We start from the raw sequence: 21,330 nt of genomic DNA, 5'->3' as shown, positions 1-21,330 counted from the left end.
ATTCTGCATGTTTATTGAAGTCTTTTCTTGACTAGTCTAGAATAATATGTGTAAGTGGGCACACACCCGAACATTTACATGCAAATACACAGATTTTTCAAGTCCTTCCCAAGAAAACTGATTGTTTCACTTTTTGCAATAATCCAAGGTCCACTCCAGTTCAGAACGACTTAAAGTGGAAAACCTGTAAGGTGAAGAGTATACAAACAGCCGTTTTTTTAAGTAAACATCCTTCTATGCAGAATATTTTTATAAGGATCTGTCATGCCAGGTCGTTGCCAGCAAATTGAAAGACAAGGTAGAGTTGTGCACTTTTTCCAAATTTCAATCATATTCAAATAAGAATTTTAATAGAAAAAAACTGAACAAAATGGCATAAAAATACAGTATAAAATTTTAAAACACCAGTTTCTCTCTAAGCATCATCTATTAGATTCTTTTTCTTAAGACATATAGTAATTTTGAACCAAAAGTGATCATGTATTTGTTCTAACAGAGCTTTTGGAAGAGTGCAAACTGCTGATAAGGCCAATAAAGCTGAGCTTTTAAACTTTTTTGCATTTCAATTGCATAATCAAAACCTGATGATAGTACATCACACACTCCAAGAACGCCATGGGCACTGCACAGCAAATGAAAATTAGTTCTAAAAGCCTTTTCATTCTCTGTGGCAGAGGACGCTCCTCTCCTGGCTGTATATGAAAGAGGATCAGACACAAAATGGAAAAAAAAAAACATATTATGCCTGTGAGTGAAAGCAAAGCCCAAAGAAAACAGAGAGCTTTGAGGGTTGAAATAGAAGAGTGAGCAGCTGTAATTAGCTGCACTGCTATATGAGAATAAAAAACAAAACCACTTTAAAAAATACAAACAGGCATAATGCCAGTGAGATAGTGCCTCGTGCTGTAGCAAACCTTGGTAAATAGTGAGCAATATGAATGTAAATAGAGCTTGTGGACAAAAAGTTTGACATCAGTTCCATTGGCTACATTTTTCATAAATTACCATCTGTAATAAAAGTCATTCTGCTATATTACTTTTTAGGTAAGACAACATTTAATACCAAAGGTGGTTTTAAGTAAAGGCAGGATATCATCACATATCCTCCACTAAACAGACACATAAGGCAGTTTTAATTACCTTCTGTTTGGAAAAGAGTGAAATTTCCTATATTTATGGATATATTTCTTTTAAGAAAATAGTACAAGGTTAATCGAGGTAGTGAAAGGGCCTTCTCCTCAGCACTCAGCATTGATTTCTTTCCTGCATGAAACATGGCTTGCTTATTCAGTTAAGCAACCTGACCTTGCAAAAAGCATCAAATTAAATCAAAACTTGCCTATGTGTTTCTTATTTGTGCATGCTGAAGGCTATAGCCCTTCCTATCTAAAGCCGTGAATTATTATAGAAGTTTTCCTATTTGTTCATTTCACTGAGTTTAGGTGAAAAAATGCTCAAGCTATAGCAATAGGAGGCACATGCATATTGTGTTAATATGGCCCTTAATACGTTTAAGGCAACCAATTCCTTAAAATAAAATAATTTGGTCTTCTTCTCAATCTAAGACAGATACAGAGAAACAGATATCTTGGGACTGGCTGTATTTCCAGCCAGTATTAAACTATATTTAATAAACTTAATAATAATAAATTTAATAAACTGTATTTCCTCAGTTTTATTTTTCTATGCAGAGCTTCTACAAAGCTGTTAATTTTTTGCAGGAAGGGCTAATTCTTCCCCTGCATAATCTACATAGATAGAGTCTTATATATTCTAAGAAGTGCATTCTGTAAGAAAGGGCAAAGCCAGAAAGTGACTCCATTCTCCAACGGCATTTTGTAGTTTTTCAATAATTCTTCAATTAAGCCTGCATCTGATGCAAAGTTAGAACACTGATAAATAAGAGAAGAAAAAGCATCTCCTTTTAAGCGGGGGAGTATGAATCTGTTAGATATCCCCAGCCTTTCCTATATTTCTTCTTTAAAACATCACCCCTTGAGATATATTTGTTTCCCTGTTCCAATGTAAGACGCATGAGAGAATTTGTTTTGTCCACTGCTAGATCCCCAAGCCCTGAAGCTAATTGGAGGTGCTCCACAAATATGCTATGAATGATAGAATGGAGAGAAACCAAAATTGATAACCTGTCAGGCCTGAATTATGCATGTGCTCCCCCTTATTCTTCACTTTCTGAAACCTGCACTTTTATAATTCTCCAGGTACTTCATAACCGTATGTTAGCATGGCTGCCTGCCAGTCCTTACTCTTGTCCATCTTTCTGTTGTACCTTACAAAACTACCAAGTTTTCTTTTTTGGATTTTTTTTTTTTAGATTCAGTAATACTCTGTCTCTTTTAGTCCTTCTAATTGTCTGAAAACTCATTCCGTTGTCCTTTATTGGATTCTTCATGGAATTAATCGTCGGCATGCCCTAAGCATAACCTCTGCAATAGGACTCTTCTCATCGTGTATGGACTCTGTAAGAAGCCTGCTCGCCCTCTAGGCTTCAAATTTCACAGCTATACTGATGACTTCAAATATTTTCTTTCAGCAGTGAAGGAGGTCTAACATTTCTTTCCTTATGAGAAACAATATGGTAGGAAATCCCATTTGTCTTGCCATTTCCAGTTCTCTCTCCAGACCTGTGTATTTTTATTCATGGAGTCACTTTTCTTTGTTCCTGACTGACAATATCTAAATACTCTCCAAATTTTATTCCTGCTCTATACAAATAGAACTAATTAACAATCCCTTGCTCCCATTTCCCTTATCTTAAGATGAGGTGCCTGGACACTTAACAGCATCTTTATGGCCTTCTTGCTTCACTGCTCCCCTCTGCAATCTTCCTAGGACTATTAGCGCACTGTTTCAATCATACAACTCCCTCGCTTATTATAAAAGAAGGCTCGTGATATCCATGGTTATTAGAGTCTACATTCCTGGCACGAGTTTGAATGCCCATTACAAACAGGGCCCCAGCCTCCCTTACAGTTTTTTCTTATAACTGTCTTTCATGAATTGTCGTCTGTAGCCTACCAAGGCAGCTTAATTGTGTTTTCCTATTTACAAGTTTACTAATACTCCTCATTTACATCTATTCAAATCTTACTCATTCTTCAAGAGACAGTTCAAATATAAATGCCTACATGACCTCCATCAAAAGTCTTCTGACTAACAGCGCCGGAAATACTCTGCTTTCTGAGTGCCTTTGCATGATTTTCTTACTCGTTGAAGGTCTGCAATTTACTATTTGGAATGTGCTCCATCTTGTTTGAGTGTCTGCTTTCTGTCTTCTAGATTAAAATTCCTTGAGAGCAGACCCTATGCATTCTTTATCTGTTCATTTCACTCCACTCCTTGCACGTGTAGGTATGGGTTCAACTAATGTAAAATGCTGTTATTAAGTTGAATTCAAAAGTCTATTTTCATGTTTAACTTGATTGTGAAAGTATAAGTTGCTCAGTCATGTCTGACTCTTTGCAACCCCATGGACTGTAACCTGCCAAGTTCCCTTGTCCATGGATTCTCCAGACAAGAATACTGGAGTGGGTACCACTCCCTTCTGCAGGGGATCTTCCCAACCCAGTGATCAAACCTGGGTCTCCTGAATAGCAGGCAGATTGTTTACCACTGAGCCACAATGGTAGACTATAAATTGAGTTATTCATTTAGTATTTAGGCATCGAAATTGAGTTGAATACCTTTACATAGGAAACCAAAGCTGCAACTTCTGTGATAGTTGATCCAGAGCAAAAAAAATTTCATAACTTCTTATTCTTTTGGTAAAAACATCATCATACGATTCCCATGCCAGTTCTTTGCTCTTTGGTAATTGTTAAAAGTCAAATCTCTGCTCAGAAAGTTATCTAGGGCTTTCACTTTTGTAACAATCCAAAAGAAACTGATTATTAGCTTCTAGGATTTCTAAAATTATTCATATACAGATTTTTTTTTCTAAATTCATGGCTTTTAAAATTTCCTGATATAATTTAGTGACAATTACACCATGTGTAAGGAATATCATTTTTTAAAATCATCTCTGCTGGGGCAAATTCACCCGGTATGAATGGACGCATCTAGAAGCAAGACAGGTGATCTATAGCAGGTGATAGCTTCAAGGCCTAGCCTAATCCCAAGCAGGAACTTAAATAATTACTTAAGCAGCAAAATTAGATTTCATTTATCTTTTCCAGCTGTCAAGGCTGAATTTTCAACATGGTTAGCTCAAATTTTCCTCCATTATTATTAGAAATTTCAAATTCTAGTTTCCTTTCATATAAATAGGAGGTCTCTTACTATGCACTTTCTATCATCAAAATATCTCCTATAAGGAAAGAAAGGTCATAGAATTTTATCTACATGTAACTTTGAGCAAACAAGTACCTTCCACAGAACATATTATTGATTTTTAGAAGAGGAGTTGACATATTTTACAAGGCTTCAGTGCATATAATATACAGAAAAATTACAAAAATTTTAATATGTTATATAAACATGCTATTCTCCAAATGTAATATGCAGAATTGTACTAATAGTCTAGATTGCATGTGAAAATTAAACATTTGGCAAAAATCTCCAATAATTTCAAGATCCAATAAACAAGCATTGAGTTACTTCCAACTATTCACCCCTCCACTCACTTCCTGCATTTTGCCCACCTCCTCTGTGTTAGTGGCTACCACATAAATTGGCACCATCACAGATATTCTTTTGTGTCTGGCAATTATCTAACTTCACGTTCTCTTCTATTCCACTTCAAAACATTTGTTTGTGTTTCTTTCATCCATCAGATGACAAAGATCTCAAGAACTGGTACTGCGTCTCACTTGTTTTTGAGCTTCAGCATCTAGAAATATTAGAATGTGGTTAGTGTTAAGTCTGTGTGCATGAGCCCTAAGTCGCTTCAGTCATGTCCAAATCTTTGTGACCCCATGAACTGTAACCCACCAGGCTCCTCTGTCCATGGGATTCTCCAGGCAAGAATACTGGAGTGGGTTTCCATGCCCTCCTCCAGGGGATCTTCAGGATTCAGGGATTGAACCTGTGTCTCTTAAAATCTCCTGCATTGGCAGATAAGTTCTTTACCACTAGCACCACCTGGGAAGCCTAGAATCAATTATAAGTTTGCTAAATTGAACTGAATAAGTTTCAGAGGGAAAGAAAGCGGTTCTGTTCCAGAACTTCCTAGGAATCTGTAGTATCCAGTTTTCCCCTGACTTCTTAAGCAAATCTTTGATTCAGTAATTCCACTTCTTCTGCCAACTCCAGCTCCTTACTCTGCTTCTGCTGTTATCCATTAAGTTAACAGAATATCCAGAGTCCATTGTTAATGGCACAGAGAAAAATCAGGGCTTATCACCTGTTTTCACTTAAAGCCTCTAGTTATCTATGTTCACTTTTACCTTAGAATAAAAATAAATCTGGTGGCTCAGACAGTAAAGAATACATCTGCAGTGAGGAAAACCCAGGTTTGACCCCTGGGTTGGGACAATCCCCTGGAGAAGGGAATAGCTACCCACTCCAGTATTCTTGCCTGGAGAATTCCATGGATAGAGAAGCCTAGCAGGCTACAGTCCATGGGGTTGCAAAGACTCAGACACCAGTGAGCAACTAACACTTTCACTTTTCAAAAATAAACCTTCTACTGTTACCAAACTTAGTGTATCCAGGTCTTTCCCAGATTTTTGTTTTTTTTTTTTAAATTGGAGGATAATTGCTTTATAATGTTGTGGTGGTTTCTGCTTAACAACAATGTAAATCAGCCATAAGTACACATCTATCTCCTTCCTCTTGAGACTCTCCCCTCAACCCCGCAGTCCCACCCCTCCAGATCATGACATAGCCCAGATGTTTCAGTAATAAATATTGGCCCATATCAAACATGACATATAGGCACAAAGAAATCCCATGACTTAAAGAAAATAAAAATTGAGAACAAATTTTGTTTTTTTTAAATCCATTATGTATGCTGCTCTGTGCTATATGTAAAATCTATTACATGATAAAACCAGAGTTTATACACCACATAAGGATCTATAATTATTTATAATTATATTTTTAGCAATAGGACTTCAGAATGTAAATATACTTGCTACATATTACTTATAATGTATTTTAAGAAGAATATTTCATAATGTTTAAATAGTCAGTTGAGCAGGAAGATGTCAGAGCTCTAAATTTGTCTAAATTTAATCTCATGGGCTCAAAATAAATAAAGCAGAAAATGGACAGGCATTGTATTAATAGATACATCTACATATGTACCTAGAAATTTTAACGTATGTCTCTTAGGCTGATAGAACACACACATAGCAAAAGGAAAAAACCTCAGAAAAATATGAATTTGAACAACACAATTTGAAATCAATAATAAAATGACTTTAAAAAGCTGAAATATTTGGAAATTAACATATTTCTAAATAATCCAAAACAGAAATTGGAATATCTTTTTAACTTTAATGGTAAAGAAAATATAATACATAGAAATTTGCAATATAAATAAAACACTGCTTAGAACAAAATTTATAGCAATAAAAGCATATAACAGAGAAATTCAGTGAAGCCAAAAGTTGGTGTTTTAAAATAACTCACACAATTGATAAAATCCTACCAATACCAGTTATGAAAAAAGAGAGAGTACTATCAACAGTGGAAACAAAAAGGGGGTACATGACATATCCTAAAGAACTTAAAAGATAATAAAAGTATATTGCAAACAAATTCATTCCAATAAATGTGAACATAATATAAAATGTACAAATTTCTCAAAAACATAAATTTAAAAGCTGACATAAAATGTATTTTAATACATTTATAATTAAAAATCTTCCCAGGAAAATCTCCTTCCAAAAAGAAACGTGTTTTATCAAATCAGCTCACTCCTCCCTGCCCATATCAAAACACAACATGGACTTTATTTATTTATTTATTTTTTTATTAGTTGGAGGCCAATCACTTCACAACATTTCAGTGGGTTTTGTCATACATTGATATGAATCAGCCATGGATTTACATGTATTCCCCATCCTGATCCCCCCTCCCACCTCCCTCTCCACCCGATTCCTCTGGGTCTTCCCAGTGCACCAGGCCGGAGCACTTCTCTCATGCATCCCACCTGGGCTGTTGATCTGTTTCACCATAGATAGTATACATGCTGTTCTTTTGAAACATCCCACCCTCACCTTCTCCCACAGAGTTCAAAAGTCTGTTCTGTATTTCTGTGTCTCTTTTTCTGTTTTGCATATAGGGTTATCGTTACCATCTTTCTAAATTCCATATATATGTGTTAGTATGCTGTAATGTTCTTTATCTTTCTGGCTTACTTCACTCTGTATAAGGGGCTCCAGCTTCATCCATCTCATTAGGACTGGTTCAAATGAATTCTTTTTAATGGCTGAGTAATATTCCATGGTGTATATGTACCACAGCTTTCTTATCCATTCATCTGCTGATGGGCATCTAGGTTGCTTCCATGTCCTGGCTATTATAAACAGTGCTGCGATGAACATTGGGGTGCACGTGTCTCTTTCAGATCTGGTTTCCTCAGTGTGTATGCCCAGAAGTGGGATTGCTGGGTCATATGGCAGTTCTATTTCCAGTTTTTTAAGAAATCTCCACACTGTTCTCCATAGCGGCTGTACTAGTTTGCATTCACACCAACAGTGTAAGAGGGTTCCCTTTTCTCCACACCCTCTCCAGCATTTATTGCTTGTAGACTTTTGGATAGCAGCCATCCTGACTGGCGTGTAATGGTACCTCATTGTGGTTTTGATTTGCATTTCTCTGATAATGAGTGATGTTGAGCATCTTTTCATGTGTTTGTTAGCCATCTGTATGTCTTCTTTGGAGAAATGTCTGTTTAGTTCTTTGGCCCATTTTTTGATTGGGTCATTTATTTTTCTGGAATTGAGCTGCAGGAGTTGCTTGTATATTTTTGAGATTAATCCTTTGTCTGTTTCTTCATTTGCTATTATTTTCTCCCAATCTGAGGGCTGTCTTTTCACCTTACTTATAGTTTCCTTTGTAGTGCAAAAGCTTTTAAGTTTCATTAGGTCCCATTTGTTTATTTTTGCTTTTATTTCCAATATTCTGGGTGGTGGGTCATAGAGGATCTTGCTGTGATTTATGTCTGAGAGTGTTTTGCCTATGTTCTCCTCTAGGAGTTTTATCTGGTCTTACATTTAGATCTTTAATACATTTTGAGTTTATTTTTGTGTATGGTGTTAGAAAGTGTTCTAGTTTCATTCTTTTACAAGTGGTTGACCAGTTTTCCCAGCACCACTTGTTAAAGAGGTTGTCTTTTTTCCATTGTATATCCTTGCCTCCTTTGTCAAAGATAAGGTGTCCATAGGTTCGTGGATTTATCTCTGGGCTTTCTATTCTGTTCCATTGATCTATATTTCTGTCTTTGTGCCAGTACCATACTGTCTTGATGACTGTGGCTTTGTAGTAGAGTCTGAAGTCAGGCAGGTTGATTCTTCCAGTTCCATTCTTCTTTCTCAAGATTACTTTGGCTATTCGAGGTTTTTTGTATTTCCATACAAATTGTGAAATTCTTTGGTCTAGTTCTGTGAAAAATACCGTTGGTAGCTTGATAGGGATTGCATTGAATCTATAGATTGCTTTGGGTAGAATAGCCATTTTGACAATATTGATTCTTCCAATCCATGAACACGGTATGTTTCTCCATCTGTTTGTGTCCTCTTTGATTTCTTTCATCAGTGTTTTATAGTTTTCTATGTATAGGTCTTTTGTTTCTTTAGGTAGATATACTCCTAAGTATTTTATTCTTTTTGTTGCAATGGTGAATGGTATTGTTTCCTTAATTTCTCTTTCTGTTTTTTCATTGTTAGTATATAGGAATGCAAGGGATTTCTGTGTGTTAATTTTATATCCTGCAACTTTACTATATTCATTGATTAGCTCTAGTAATTTTCTGGTAGAGTCTTTAGGGTTTTCTATGTAGAGGATCATGTCATCTGCAAACAGTGAGAGTTTCACTTCTTCTTTTCCTATCTGGATTCCTTTTACTTCTTTTTCTGCTCTGATTGCTGTGGCCAAAACTTCCAACACTATGTTGAATAGTAGTGGTGAGAGTGGGCACCCTTGTCTTGTTCCTGATTTCAGGGGAAATGCTTTCAATTTTTCACCATTGAGGGTGATGCTTGCTGTGGGTTTGTCATATACAGCTTTTATTATTGTTGAGAGCTAACACCTATCTTACTCAAACTCTTCCAGAAAATTGCAGATGAAGGTAAGCTTCCAAACTCATTCTATGAGGCCACCATCACCCTAATTCCAAAACCAGACAAAGATGCCACAAAAAAAGAAAACTACAGGCCAATATCACTGATGAACATAGATGCAAAAATCCTTAACAAAATTCTAGCAAACAGAATCCAACAACATATTAAAAAAATCATACACCATGACCAAGTGAGCTTTATCCCAGGAATGCAAGGATTCTTTAATATCCGCAAATCAATCAATGTAATACACCACATTAACAAATTGAAAGATAAAAACCATATGATTATCTCAATAGATGCAGAGAAAGCCTTTGACAAAATTCAACACTCATTTATGATTAAAACTCTCCAAAAAGCAGGAATAGAAGGAACAACATGGACTTTAGAAGAATGGAAAATATCGTGCAAACTCTTCCATGATTGTAGAAGCAAAAATCCTGGCCAAGATCATAGTAAACTGACTGTGTCAAAATAGAAAGTACTGATGCTGTGAGATCCAGTAGAGTTTATTTTAGGAATGGAAGTTTGGTCTAATATTTGAAAATCAATCAACGCAATTCACTATATTAACAGGAAAAAAGAAAAATAATATCACCACAACAGATGCAGAAAAACATCATTTGATAAAATTTAAAACTGATTCATGAAAATGTTGTCATTGCTACTTTTTTCAGATATATGTAGAATATATATATCTATATATATAATACAATAGAACCTATATATAATATACAATATAATCTATATAGAATATAGTTTATAATATAATCTGTATAGAATATAATAGAACCTTCTAATTCTGATAATGCATATCCTCTTCCCCTCAAAAAAGCAAAATAACTGTAATAGTCATAGGTGTCATTGCAATCTTTGGATGGATTGCTACCATTTAAAATCTGTAACTTTTAAAAGATATTGTTAAGAATATGTTCAGTAGCAAACATTTAGGTTTAGATATTTTGCTTAATAATTTATATTAAAATGGATAAAGTATCTACAAATAGAGCAGGATGATTTTCTTTTTTCCATGAAAACAAGTTATATACAAGTTATAACATTGAATTTGTTGACATTTTTAAAGATATTTTCATTATGGTTTGTTTTCTGAAACAGTTGCATAAAAATTTAAAAGGCTTAAGGTATTTACTTTAGAAAATAATAGTTTAAAAAGAAAAAAGAAAAAGAGTTTTTAACACTTTTTTATTTTACTCTACAAATAATGTGCTTACTTTTCCACATTTCCTGTCATTTAATGGTTTAAAAATAAACATTATACTGTTTGATATATTTCCCTTTTTCTGCATATTGCATTTAATTTCAATTAATTTCATATGTTCTTTTGAAAGGCTAGCTAAATTAAACTAACATTTATACCACTTAAAATGTTTTAACATAAAAAATGTATCCATTGTAGTATTGTGTAATATTATATTACAAAATCCTTGGCAACTTAAATTTCCCATCCATTACTGATTCAAGTTTTGGTTAAATAAGTATGCAGACTCACTCCTACAGAATGTGTATGCCTCCTTGCTACAGTGGTATTGGGTTTGATTTATTCAAATTATTTCAGTATCATTATTCATTTCATTGATTGACAATATTGACTTTATCTTATAGTCTTCCACTAAACTATTTAATAAATTAATAATTACCAAATAACAATATTATTTGTTGGGACAATAAATGAATAAATGAGTGAATCACATACAAAAGTCTGACATATGCTTATGTTTGCAACTGATCTTTCTAATCTTTTCTATGATTCATTAGCTATATGCTAAATACTTACTTTGATATAAAAAAAAGAATAAATAAATCTTTCTGCTTTCAGAAAGATTATAATTTAGTTTCTCATTACAACTAATATTCCAATGAAATTATACAAACTTATAAACATTGCTGAGTTTAATCTAGTTTAATAAATATTTATTTGTTTATTTACAAATAAACAAACAACCTGGAGAAGGAAATGGCAACCCACTCCAGTAGTCTTGCCTGGAAAATCCCATGGACAGAGATGTCTGGTGGGCTACAGTCCGTGGTATCACAAGAGTCAGATATGACTTAGGGACTAAACCACCACCAAACAAATAACCAATGTAGCTTATTGTGAATAAGTGTCTGCCTTCTTGGAAAACCTATACACACTTTGGATACTTTATCATTGGCTGGATTTAAGAAAAAGAATTATCCTCTTTCAGACTTATTCTAACAACACAAACTCCCAGCTGGCTCGGTGGTAAAGAATCTTCCTGCCGATGCAGGAGACACAGGAGACACTGGTTGGATTTTCGCAGGTTGGGAAGATTCCCTGGAGGAGGAAATGACAACCCACTCCAGTATTCTTGCCTGGAAAAGTCCAGGGGCAGAGGAGCCTGCGGAGCTACAGTCCCTGGGGTCACAAAGAGTCGGACACAACTGAGCAACTCAGCACAGCACATGATACAAACACCAAGAAAGAGACAGACAGCGGGAGGTGAGAGTATGAAGATGCAACGTAGCTCTTCACTAAGGAACAAAGTGTAGGGTCAAGTACTGATCTTCTCAGAGTGGAATCCTTATCCGGCATCCAGCTGCAGGCAGAGCAGAAGTTAGAGAGGAAATCGATATTTCACCACTGAGTATTTTTAGAGTTTAAAATTATAGGACACAGAAAGCTCTGACAGAGAGCAAGTGAATGGTGCACAGTGTGTGTGTCTGAAATGTCTAAAAATGCTTCTCTTGACAAAGCAGTAGAAAAGGTTATTCAGAGTAGCCAGCTTTGAAAACTGTTTTTAACTTGTCTTTCCCCAGATTGAACACAGAGACAAAATGTTACGTGTGGACAACACCTACTGAAAAGTATAGGCTTGCCTGGGTGCATTAGAAAAAAAAGAAATTTGTAATTATGTGTAATGCTTTTACTTATAAAATAATTAGAAAAATGTAAAGTGGTTCAAAGAAAAAGTTGTCCATTATCCACATAACCAGAAATAATCACAGGTAATGTAATGGATACGTTGATTCATTCAAGTGCATCACTTCGCAAACAGACTGAGAATCTCAGATCTCTTTACCTTATTCATAAATGGAATTTCAGACTGTGATTTTAATGGCATTATAACATGTTAATACATGGGGGTGCTATAACTTATTTCAACAATTCCGTGGGATATTCAAAGGATATCCAGTGTGCTGCTTTATAAGACACGTTGTGATGAATGTCTTGCAGTGACTTTTAAAATTTGTTTTATATTCTTAAGTTCTAATCAAGACGAAGTTTTGAGAGTAAATGTCCTGATATTTAAAGTCAAACTGTCATCAGAGAAGTTAAAACAATGCTTTCCCATCTGCACCAAGAATTGCCATTGTATTATTAACTTGCAGATTTTACTACTTGAGCTGAAAATGTGTACATTGCTGTTCATTCTCATATGTGCTTTTGTAAATTGTCTGTGTCTCGGGCAATAGGTTATGTCTTGTTCCACATATTTGCTCCCCTTCTCTCCATGTGGGTTATACCCCCCACCTATGCGATACAATTTTTCAGGGCCTCCTGCAGAAGGCACGTGTACCCCGTCCCCTTGGGATTGAGATTTTGCATTTGTATATATGTTTAATTTTCTATGTATTATGACGTTTTGACAACTTAAAAACCCTTTCTGGCTGGGGAAAGACTGCCCCTCCCGGGGCTAGTTATTTTTTATTTAGTGGAAAGTAGAGGAGATCCAACCAGTCCATCCTAAAGGAGATCAGTCCTGGGTGTTCACTGGAAGGACTGATGCTGAAGCTGAAACTCCAATACATTGGTCACCTCATGTGAAGAGCTGACTCATTGGAAAAGACCCTGATGCTGGGACGGATGGAGGGCAGGAGGAGAAGGGGACAACAGGGGATGAGATGGTTAGATGGCATCACTGACTCGATGGACATGGGTTTGAGTAAACCCCGGGAGTTGGTGATGGACAGGGAGGCCTGGCGTGCTGCGAGTCATGGGGTCGCAAAGAGTTGGACACAACTGAGCGACTGAACTGAACTGAACTGAGAGGAGCTTAAACAATAAATTTTGCTCTGGGAAAATTTATTCTGAAATGTCTGCTTCTCTTCATTGATACGGGCTTCCCCAGTGGCTCAACAGTAAAGAATCTATCTGCAATGCAGGAGATGAGGGTTTGATCCCTGGGTCAGGAAGATCCCTTGGATAAGGAAATGGCAATCCATTCCAGTATCCTGGCCTGTGAAATCCCATGGACAGAGCAGCCTGGTGGGCTACAGTCTGTGGCGTCGCAAAGATTATGACAAAACTTAGTGGCTAAGCAACTACATTGGTAAATATTAGGCAAGCTACGTTAGGTCATGCTAACAATTCTAAAATCTAGGCATCTCATAATAAGTGTGTATGAATGTATGTATTTAATCTCATGCTGCATGTCCTGTACATGTTGTCTAGAGGTTTTGCTCCATGTCTTCTTTCTCTGGGGTCCAGGCTGATGGAGTAACCTCTGTTTAAGAAAAAGGAAAAGGCAAGAGATAAAGGATACACGAAAACTGAACTGAAACTGTTGCTCAGTCGTGTCCGACTCTTTGCGACCCCATGGACTGTAGCCCACTATGCTCCTCTGTCCATGGAATTCTCCAGGCAAGAATACTGGAGTGGGTTGCCAGTTCCTTCTCCAGGGGATCTTCCTGACCCAGGGATCAAACTCCGGTCTTCCACATTGCAGGCAGATATATGGCTCTTAAATATTTTACCCAGAAAAAGCACATTATCTCCACTAGCATTTCATGGACCAGAAGAATACATGTGACCAAAACTAGCTATAAGGGGAAATGACGTACAATCCTATATGGGACTGGAAGGAACAACTTAAATATCTGTGAAACAGTGCTAGTGAGCAGCCCTTGTGATATGACCTGAATGTTAAACTTCTTAGTCAGGGGCTAGATGGAGATTTCAGGGATCCCGGAATAGAAAGAGTAATAAAATGCACGAGAGAAAAGGCAAGAAAGATTCTTAACCACACAGTCTTCTGTGACAGCAGTCAAAAGACTTCATTTCTGGCTTAACCACAATTCCCATGAGTGATTTCTAGAAATACTTCCAGGACTTACTTATGCTACCTTGTTAGGTTTTGTTATTTGTCTGCTTTTGTTAAGCTTGTTAGGCCCACAATTTTCTTCCTTTAATTTCTGAGGAGAAAAAACTCCCTGTGTACAGATCTTTACCTTTAAAGAAGAAAGTTTTATTCACTGTCTTATAAAGCTAGCTGCTAAGTAAAAATTGTTTTCTTTACTAGGTCAGCTAAAGGTTTAAGACATATAGTATCAACGTATTATTATCTTGGCAGCCTGTAAGCATGGTGAGAGTGAAGTAATTGGTCAGTCATAAATTGGACATAGAACAATTACTTAATTTCTTTTCATGAACAAAGGATCTTACAATTTCAAATATGAAACTTGAAAATTAGTCTTATTCTCTTTCGCTTGTAACACAATACACAGTCAACTAATGAAAAAAAAAAAAGTCTTTCATCTTGAAATGAGAATCACTTAAGAAATGAAAATGCTGTAAGAAAAGAAAATGAAAATTCTAATCTAAGTTCCAATAAATGTCTTCTCTGGTTAATTCGATGTCATTCACTAAATAAAGTGAGTCTATCAGAGTCATTGCAATTGCCAAGAGTCTGCAAACATCCCTGCCTTGTGTCATAGGATGAAAATGAAAGAACTTAGAAATATGTATTATGTACAAGACTATAGTCACCACTCCAGATACTTAGGATAGTTAAAATGTGTACTTTTCTAAAACAATATGTATATTTAACATATAGCCAACAAATATAAAAAGGCATTATGAGTAATTGCAAGTACGGTGGATAATTCAGTGGGAAGCAACAAATATTATAGTTTTTCTAATATCTGGCAGATATTTGATCCTATGGCATATGAGGAAATAGAAACATCACCAAATCCTTCCCGTAGGCTTCTCTGTGAATTGTAATATATTTCTTAACTACCATGAGACACATGACTACTCAAAAATTACCTTAGTTGCATAATCAAGTAGGCTTTTACTTGCATAACCAAGGCGCTTTCCGAGATTAGTTTTAGGCATTTCCCTGTCTCCTATAGGGGCTTCCCTGGTGGCTCAGGCCTAGAGAATCTGCCCACAATGCAGAAGACCTGGGTTCAGTTCCTGGGTCGGGAAGATCCCCTGGAGAAGGGAATAGCAACACACTCCAGTTCTCTTGCCTGGAGAATCCCATGGACAGAGGACCCTGGCGGGCCACAGTCCATAAGATCGCAGAGTCACACACGACTGAGTGACTACCTGCCCCCTATAGAAGTAAACATTGTGCTCTCTAGGTCTCATGCCTGATCTCCACTAGTTCTGAGCAATCAGCTGATAAACCAGAGAAATTCTGTTCTATATTTTTCTTCAAGGAGGTAGTACTCCTGTGTGGAGGCATAGACAAAATGGTGGGTTTTGTCACAGTCCCCCTGATGCAAAAGTCCACCTGAAATGGGCTTGCTGTGAGTTACTGTCTGATAAAGCTTCCCAGTTGGTGCTGGTGGTGAAGAACCCACCCAGAAGACATAAGAGATGTGGATTCAATCCCTGGATTGGGAAGATCCCCTGGAGGAGGTCATGGCAACCCATTCCAGTATTCTTGCCTAGAGAATCCCCATGGACAGAGAAGCCTGGCAGGCTCCAGTCCATAGGGTCGCAAAGAGTCGGACACAACTGAAGCAACTTAGCATCAGAGCAAGTTAAAATGAAACAATTTTTATAGAACTTGTATCTCTGAAAGCATGGGGAAGGGTGACCACTGCCCCAGCCAACATGGAACCTCACAAGGCTAAGGGAATGGGCAGATCTGTATCTCAAGTCACAGTTGTTCTGGGTTGTGTTAGACACGTTGTTAAGAAAAGCTTGTTATCATCAGATTTCTACTTGCTGTCTTACAAATAGATATATATATATACCAATCCTAAATTGATTGAAAATATGACCACTTTCTTGCATTGTTATGGATATTACCTAGTGACTGGTTCCAAGTGACTTGAAAATTTCCAACAGCCCCTATTTTTTTCTGCCTAAAATACCAAATAAAATCCATGTAGACCTGGATATTTTTTTCTCTCGGCTTAATGAGAGTCAATTTTCCTTGAAACAACTTGTGAGATAATAGTTTAGGAACAAAGAAGAAATGAAAATAGGGGAAGATGTATGACAATGGCCACTCCCTTCCTAGCTCCCAACTGCTATGCTTACAAAGGTTAGCAAACTACTACAAATAAAGAAAAACCCTGGCATAGGCAAGGATCATTTCTTGCTTTCTTGAGAGAGAAAATGACAGTCTCATAGACCCTGGCTCATCTACTAGCACATCTTAAATTTATGTCAGGGTGCCAAAGATCCAGAAGTCACACTAGTTCTCCATTTTTCTCAATAGAAATAAAAGCACAGAGACTTTGGGATTTGCAAGCAGGAGATCAGGAAACAAGGTACTGTGTCTATTACCCCAAAATCTGAATCTGTCTCAGAAATAAAGCAGCTGAGGCTGAGAGTCCCATCATTTTAAAAAATGAAGTCCCATCATTTTAAAAAGATAGATATAAAGGAGTTTTTTCACACTTATCCTTTCATCTTTAGCATCCTATTCCAAGCTGGGACCTGCTCTGTTGACTCATAGCAAAGTAAGGACCTTTTTTCTTGTTAGTCCGTGTCATTGCCACATTAATGTTCTTCATATTCATAAAAGGAAATGAGCGAAAGCATTTTTCTTGTCTGTTAGAAATGAGTCATGACCTTATACACTGAAGTAGGAAATACACAAAGTAAATTGTTCTACGGTAGTGATTTGGCAGAACTGACTTTGTTATTCTTCTTTTGGTCCTGCCTAAGTGACCATAAAGAGCTTTCCTACAATAGTGACTCTCATAAATCTTAGATACAGGAGGTGTTCCATAATGTTTTTAAATGAACGCATAGCTGTGTATGACAGTCATATCCTAACATGAATCATATTTCCATAGATGTATATTTCAGACAACATTAGGATATGAAGACAATGAAAAGATATTAGTCACAGTTGGGGGAATCATTAATGGATATCAAGGAAAGACATCATGACCATAGTAAATTTTCCTCAGAAGGTGCAATTTGTAGTAATTCTGTGCAATATTAATGATTAAAATGCTATGTGTCAGAGGCTACTGATTAGAAAATGATTTCCTCTTCTTCCTGGGCTTCCCTGGTGGCTCAGCTGGTAAAGAATCTGCCTGCAATGCGAGAGGCCTGGGTTTGATCCCTGGGTTGGGAAGATCCCTTGGAGAAGAGACCAGCTACCCACTCCAGTGTTCTGGTCTGGAGAATTCCATGGACTGCATATCCATGGGGTTGCAAAGAGTTGAACATGACTGAGCAAATTTCAGTCACTCACTCCTCTTCTTCCTGGTCCTATATTCTTTATGATCCATCAAAATTAGATATAGCCTCATGACTGGCTTCTATTCAATAGAATGTGAGTGGAAATGATGTGTGTTACCTCCCAACCTGGCCATCAAAACTTCACATATGCTGTGCTCCATATACTTTTCTATAGGTTTCTATAATATGCTCCATACATATTCGATAGAATATTATGTATTATGCTTCATGAAATAAGACCAATGGAGAAAGAAAAATACTATATGATATCACTTACATGTGACATGTAATGTGAAAAATAACACAATAATGTATATAGCAAAACAGAAATAGAATCACAGATACAGAAAACATACTGGCAGCTGGCAGAGGGAAGGGGGCTGGCAAGTTAGGGGTAGGGGAATAAAAGATACAAACAACTATGTATAATAAGCAAGAAGGATATATTGTATAGCACAGGGAATTATACACATTAGATTTAATAGCACATATTCTATAAAACTACTGAATCACTAGGCTCAGCAGTAAAGAATCTGCCTGCAATATAGGAGACATGGGTTTGATCCTTGGGTCATGAAAATTCCTTCGAGGAGGAAATGGAAACCCACTCCAGTATTCTTGCCTGGGAAAATCCCATGGATAGAGAAGCATAGTGGGTTATGGTTGGTCCATGGGATTGCAAAGGGTTGGACCACCACCAATCTGTAAAAATACTGAATCACTATGCTGCATGCCTGAAAGTAATATAATGTTGTAAATCAAATATTCTTCAATAAAAATAATTAAATTTAAAAAGATGTTTCAAATTTGATATCATGGACTAAGATTCTACCAGAATATATTTCCTATTAAAAAAATATAAACTTCTGACAAAATACAACAAACCACTGTCTAAAAAACCTTGGAGAGTGAACAAAACTTCTCTTCAGTTCAGTTGCTCAGTTGTGTCCGATCCCATGAACCACAGCACGCCAGGCCTCCCTGTCCATCACCAACTCCCGGAGTTTACTCAAACTCATGTCCATCAAGTCAGTGATGCCATCCAGCCATCTCATCCTCTGTCGGCCCCTTTCCCTCCTGCCCCCAATCCCTCCCAGCATCAGGGTCTTTTCCAATGAGTCAACTCTTCACATGAGGTGGCCAAAGTATTGGAGTTTCAGCTTCAGCATCAGTCCTTCCAATGAACACCCAAGACTGATCTCCTTTAGGGTGGACTGGTTGGATCTCCTTGCAATCCAAGGGACTCTCAAGAGTCTTCTCCAACACCACAGTTCAAAAGCATCAATTTCTTGGCACTCAGCTTTCTTCACAGTCCAACTCTCACATCCATACGTGACAACTGGAAAAACCATAGCCTTGACTAGATGAACCTTTGTTGGTAACGTAATGTCTCCGCTTCTCAATATGCTGCCTAGGTTGGTCATAACTTTCCTTCCAAGGAGTAAGTGTCTTTTAATTTGATGGCTGCAATCACCATCTGCAGGGATTTTGGAGCCCAAAAAAATAAAGTCTGACACTGTTTCCACTGTTTCCCCATCTATTTCCCATGAAGTGATGGGACCAGATGCCATAATTTTAGTTTTCTGAATGCTGAGCTTTAAGCCAACTTTTTCACTCGCCTCTTTCACTTTCATCAAGAGGCTTTTTAGTTCTTCTTCACTTTCTGCCATAAGGGTGGTGTCATCTGCATATCTGAGGTTATTTATATTTCTCCTGACAATCTTGATTCCAGCTTGTGCTTCTTCCAGTCCAGCATTTCTCATGATGTACTCTGCATATAAGTTAAATAAGCAGGGTGACAATATACAGCCTTGGTGTACTCCTTTTCCTATTTGGAACCAGTCTGTTGTTCCATGATCAGTTCTAACTGTTGCTTCCTGACCTACATATAGGTTTCTCAAGAGGCAGGTCAGGTGGTCTGATATTCCCATCTCTTTCAGAAGTTTCCACGGATTTTTATGACCCACACAGTCAAAGGCTTTGGCATAATCAATAAAGCAGAAAGAGATGTTTCTCTGGAACTCTCTTGCTTTTTCAATGATCCAGCAGATGTTGGCAATTTGATCTCTGGTTCCTCTGCCTTTTCTAAAACCAGCTTGAACATCTGGAAATTCACGGTTCACATATTGCTGAAGCCTGGCTTGGAGAATTTTGTGCATTACTTTACTAGTGTGTAAGATGAGTGCAATTGTGCGGTAGTTTGAGCATTCTTTGGCATTGTCTTTCTTTGGGATTGGAATGAAAACTGACCTTTTCCAGTCCTGTGGCCACTGCTGAGTTTTCCAAATTTGCTGGCATATTGAGTGCAGCACTTTCACAGCATCATCTTTCAGGATTTGAAATAGCTCAACTGGAATTCCATCACCTCCACTAGCACTTCTCTTAGGGGAGTCAAATACTGAATTGGCAAACAACATGAGACCACATCCTCTAACTTGACACTGTACCGTAGTCAACTCTGTTCATGATGGCTAATATCCTCATAGAAAATCCACATCTTTCCAGTCTGAATATAACAGAGTACAGAACTCTGGAAAGTGATAGGGGAATCTTGGAAGAAAGGGAGACAGAGATGGGGAGCTACAAATTCTGTCTAAACATCCGTGACTGACCCTTGAATTATGCTTGCATGTAGCAGATTCAAAATGGTCCAAGTGAGAATCAAATGACTGAGCTGAGATTTGCACTGCAATTCAAGAGACAGTATTCGTCTACGAAGTTAGCTGTCCACTACGCAAGACATTAACATTCTGTGGAAGACTGTAACAGAAACCACAGCCTCCGAAACATTCATAATGTTTAGTGTACAATGTAAATTTATCCAGCATAGAAAAGAGAGAAGAAAACGTGATCCACCTTGAGAGAAAAGAATAATAGAAGAATAGAAGAAATATTAAAAATAGTAATGAATGTAAAACAGGTTAATGCCATCTACTAACCTCAGTAATTAATATTAGCTTAGTGAAATCACATTATACATATTGATAAAGACTTTGTGGACAGACAAATGAAATGGATTCATCAAAAACATTTCTTGTAAACTAAGCTCAAAAATTAGAAACAAGAAAGCAAGCAACAAAGTGAAAAGGCAACCTTTGGATTAGGAATAAATATTTGCAAACCACATGTCTAATAAGGGATTCATTTCCAAAGTATATAAGGAATTCCCACAATTCAATGGTAAAAAAAATTCATCAGTAAAAAAAAAATAAGGAACTCGAATCCAATAGCAAAAAAATAACTACAAAATGCAATTCAAGGCAAAAGACTTGAATACAATCTGTCAAAAGAAACCATACCCGTAATTCTCTGGTGGTCCAGTGATTAGAACTCCATGCTTCCACTGCAGGGGGCACAGTTTCAATCTCTGGTCCTGGAACTAAAATCATTCAAGCTGCACGGCCAGCCAAAAACAAAGAAGACATACAAATTACTATTACGTATATGAAAAGATGCTCAACATCACTAATCAGCAGGAAAATGCAAATCAATGAGATACCACCTCACTCCTATTAGAATGACTATCATCAATAATACGAGATAACAAGTGTTGGCTAAGATGTGGAGAAAAAGAACCTTTGCAAACAATCAACGGGAATGAAAATTGGAGCAGCCTTTACAAAAAACAGTATAAAGTTTCCTCAAAAGATTAACAATAGAACTATT

General features: G+C 37.0%; 1 long non-coding RNA gene across 1 annotated transcript in view; it reads right to left on the bottom strand.

The window, feature by feature from the left end:
- Positions 1–21,081, bottom strand: part of LOC122447518 — a 32,640-nt gene extending 11,559 nt beyond the window's left edge. The window contains exon 1 of the long non-coding RNA XR_006271265.1: positions 20,964–21,081. This is a non-coding gene — a long non-coding RNA (uncharacterized LOC122447518). The remainder of the gene's footprint in view (positions 1–20,963) is intronic.
- Positions 21,082–21,330: the final 249 nt, after the last annotated feature.

This window comes from Cervus canadensis, chromosome 9 (genome assembly GCF_019320065.1).
Source record: "Cervus canadensis isolate Bull #8, Minnesota chromosome 9, ASM1932006v1, whole genome shotgun sequence".
NCBI lineage: Eukaryota > Metazoa > Chordata > Mammalia > Artiodactyla > Cervidae > Cervus > Cervus canadensis.
This window is presented reverse-complemented; position numbering and strand designations above follow the sequence as displayed.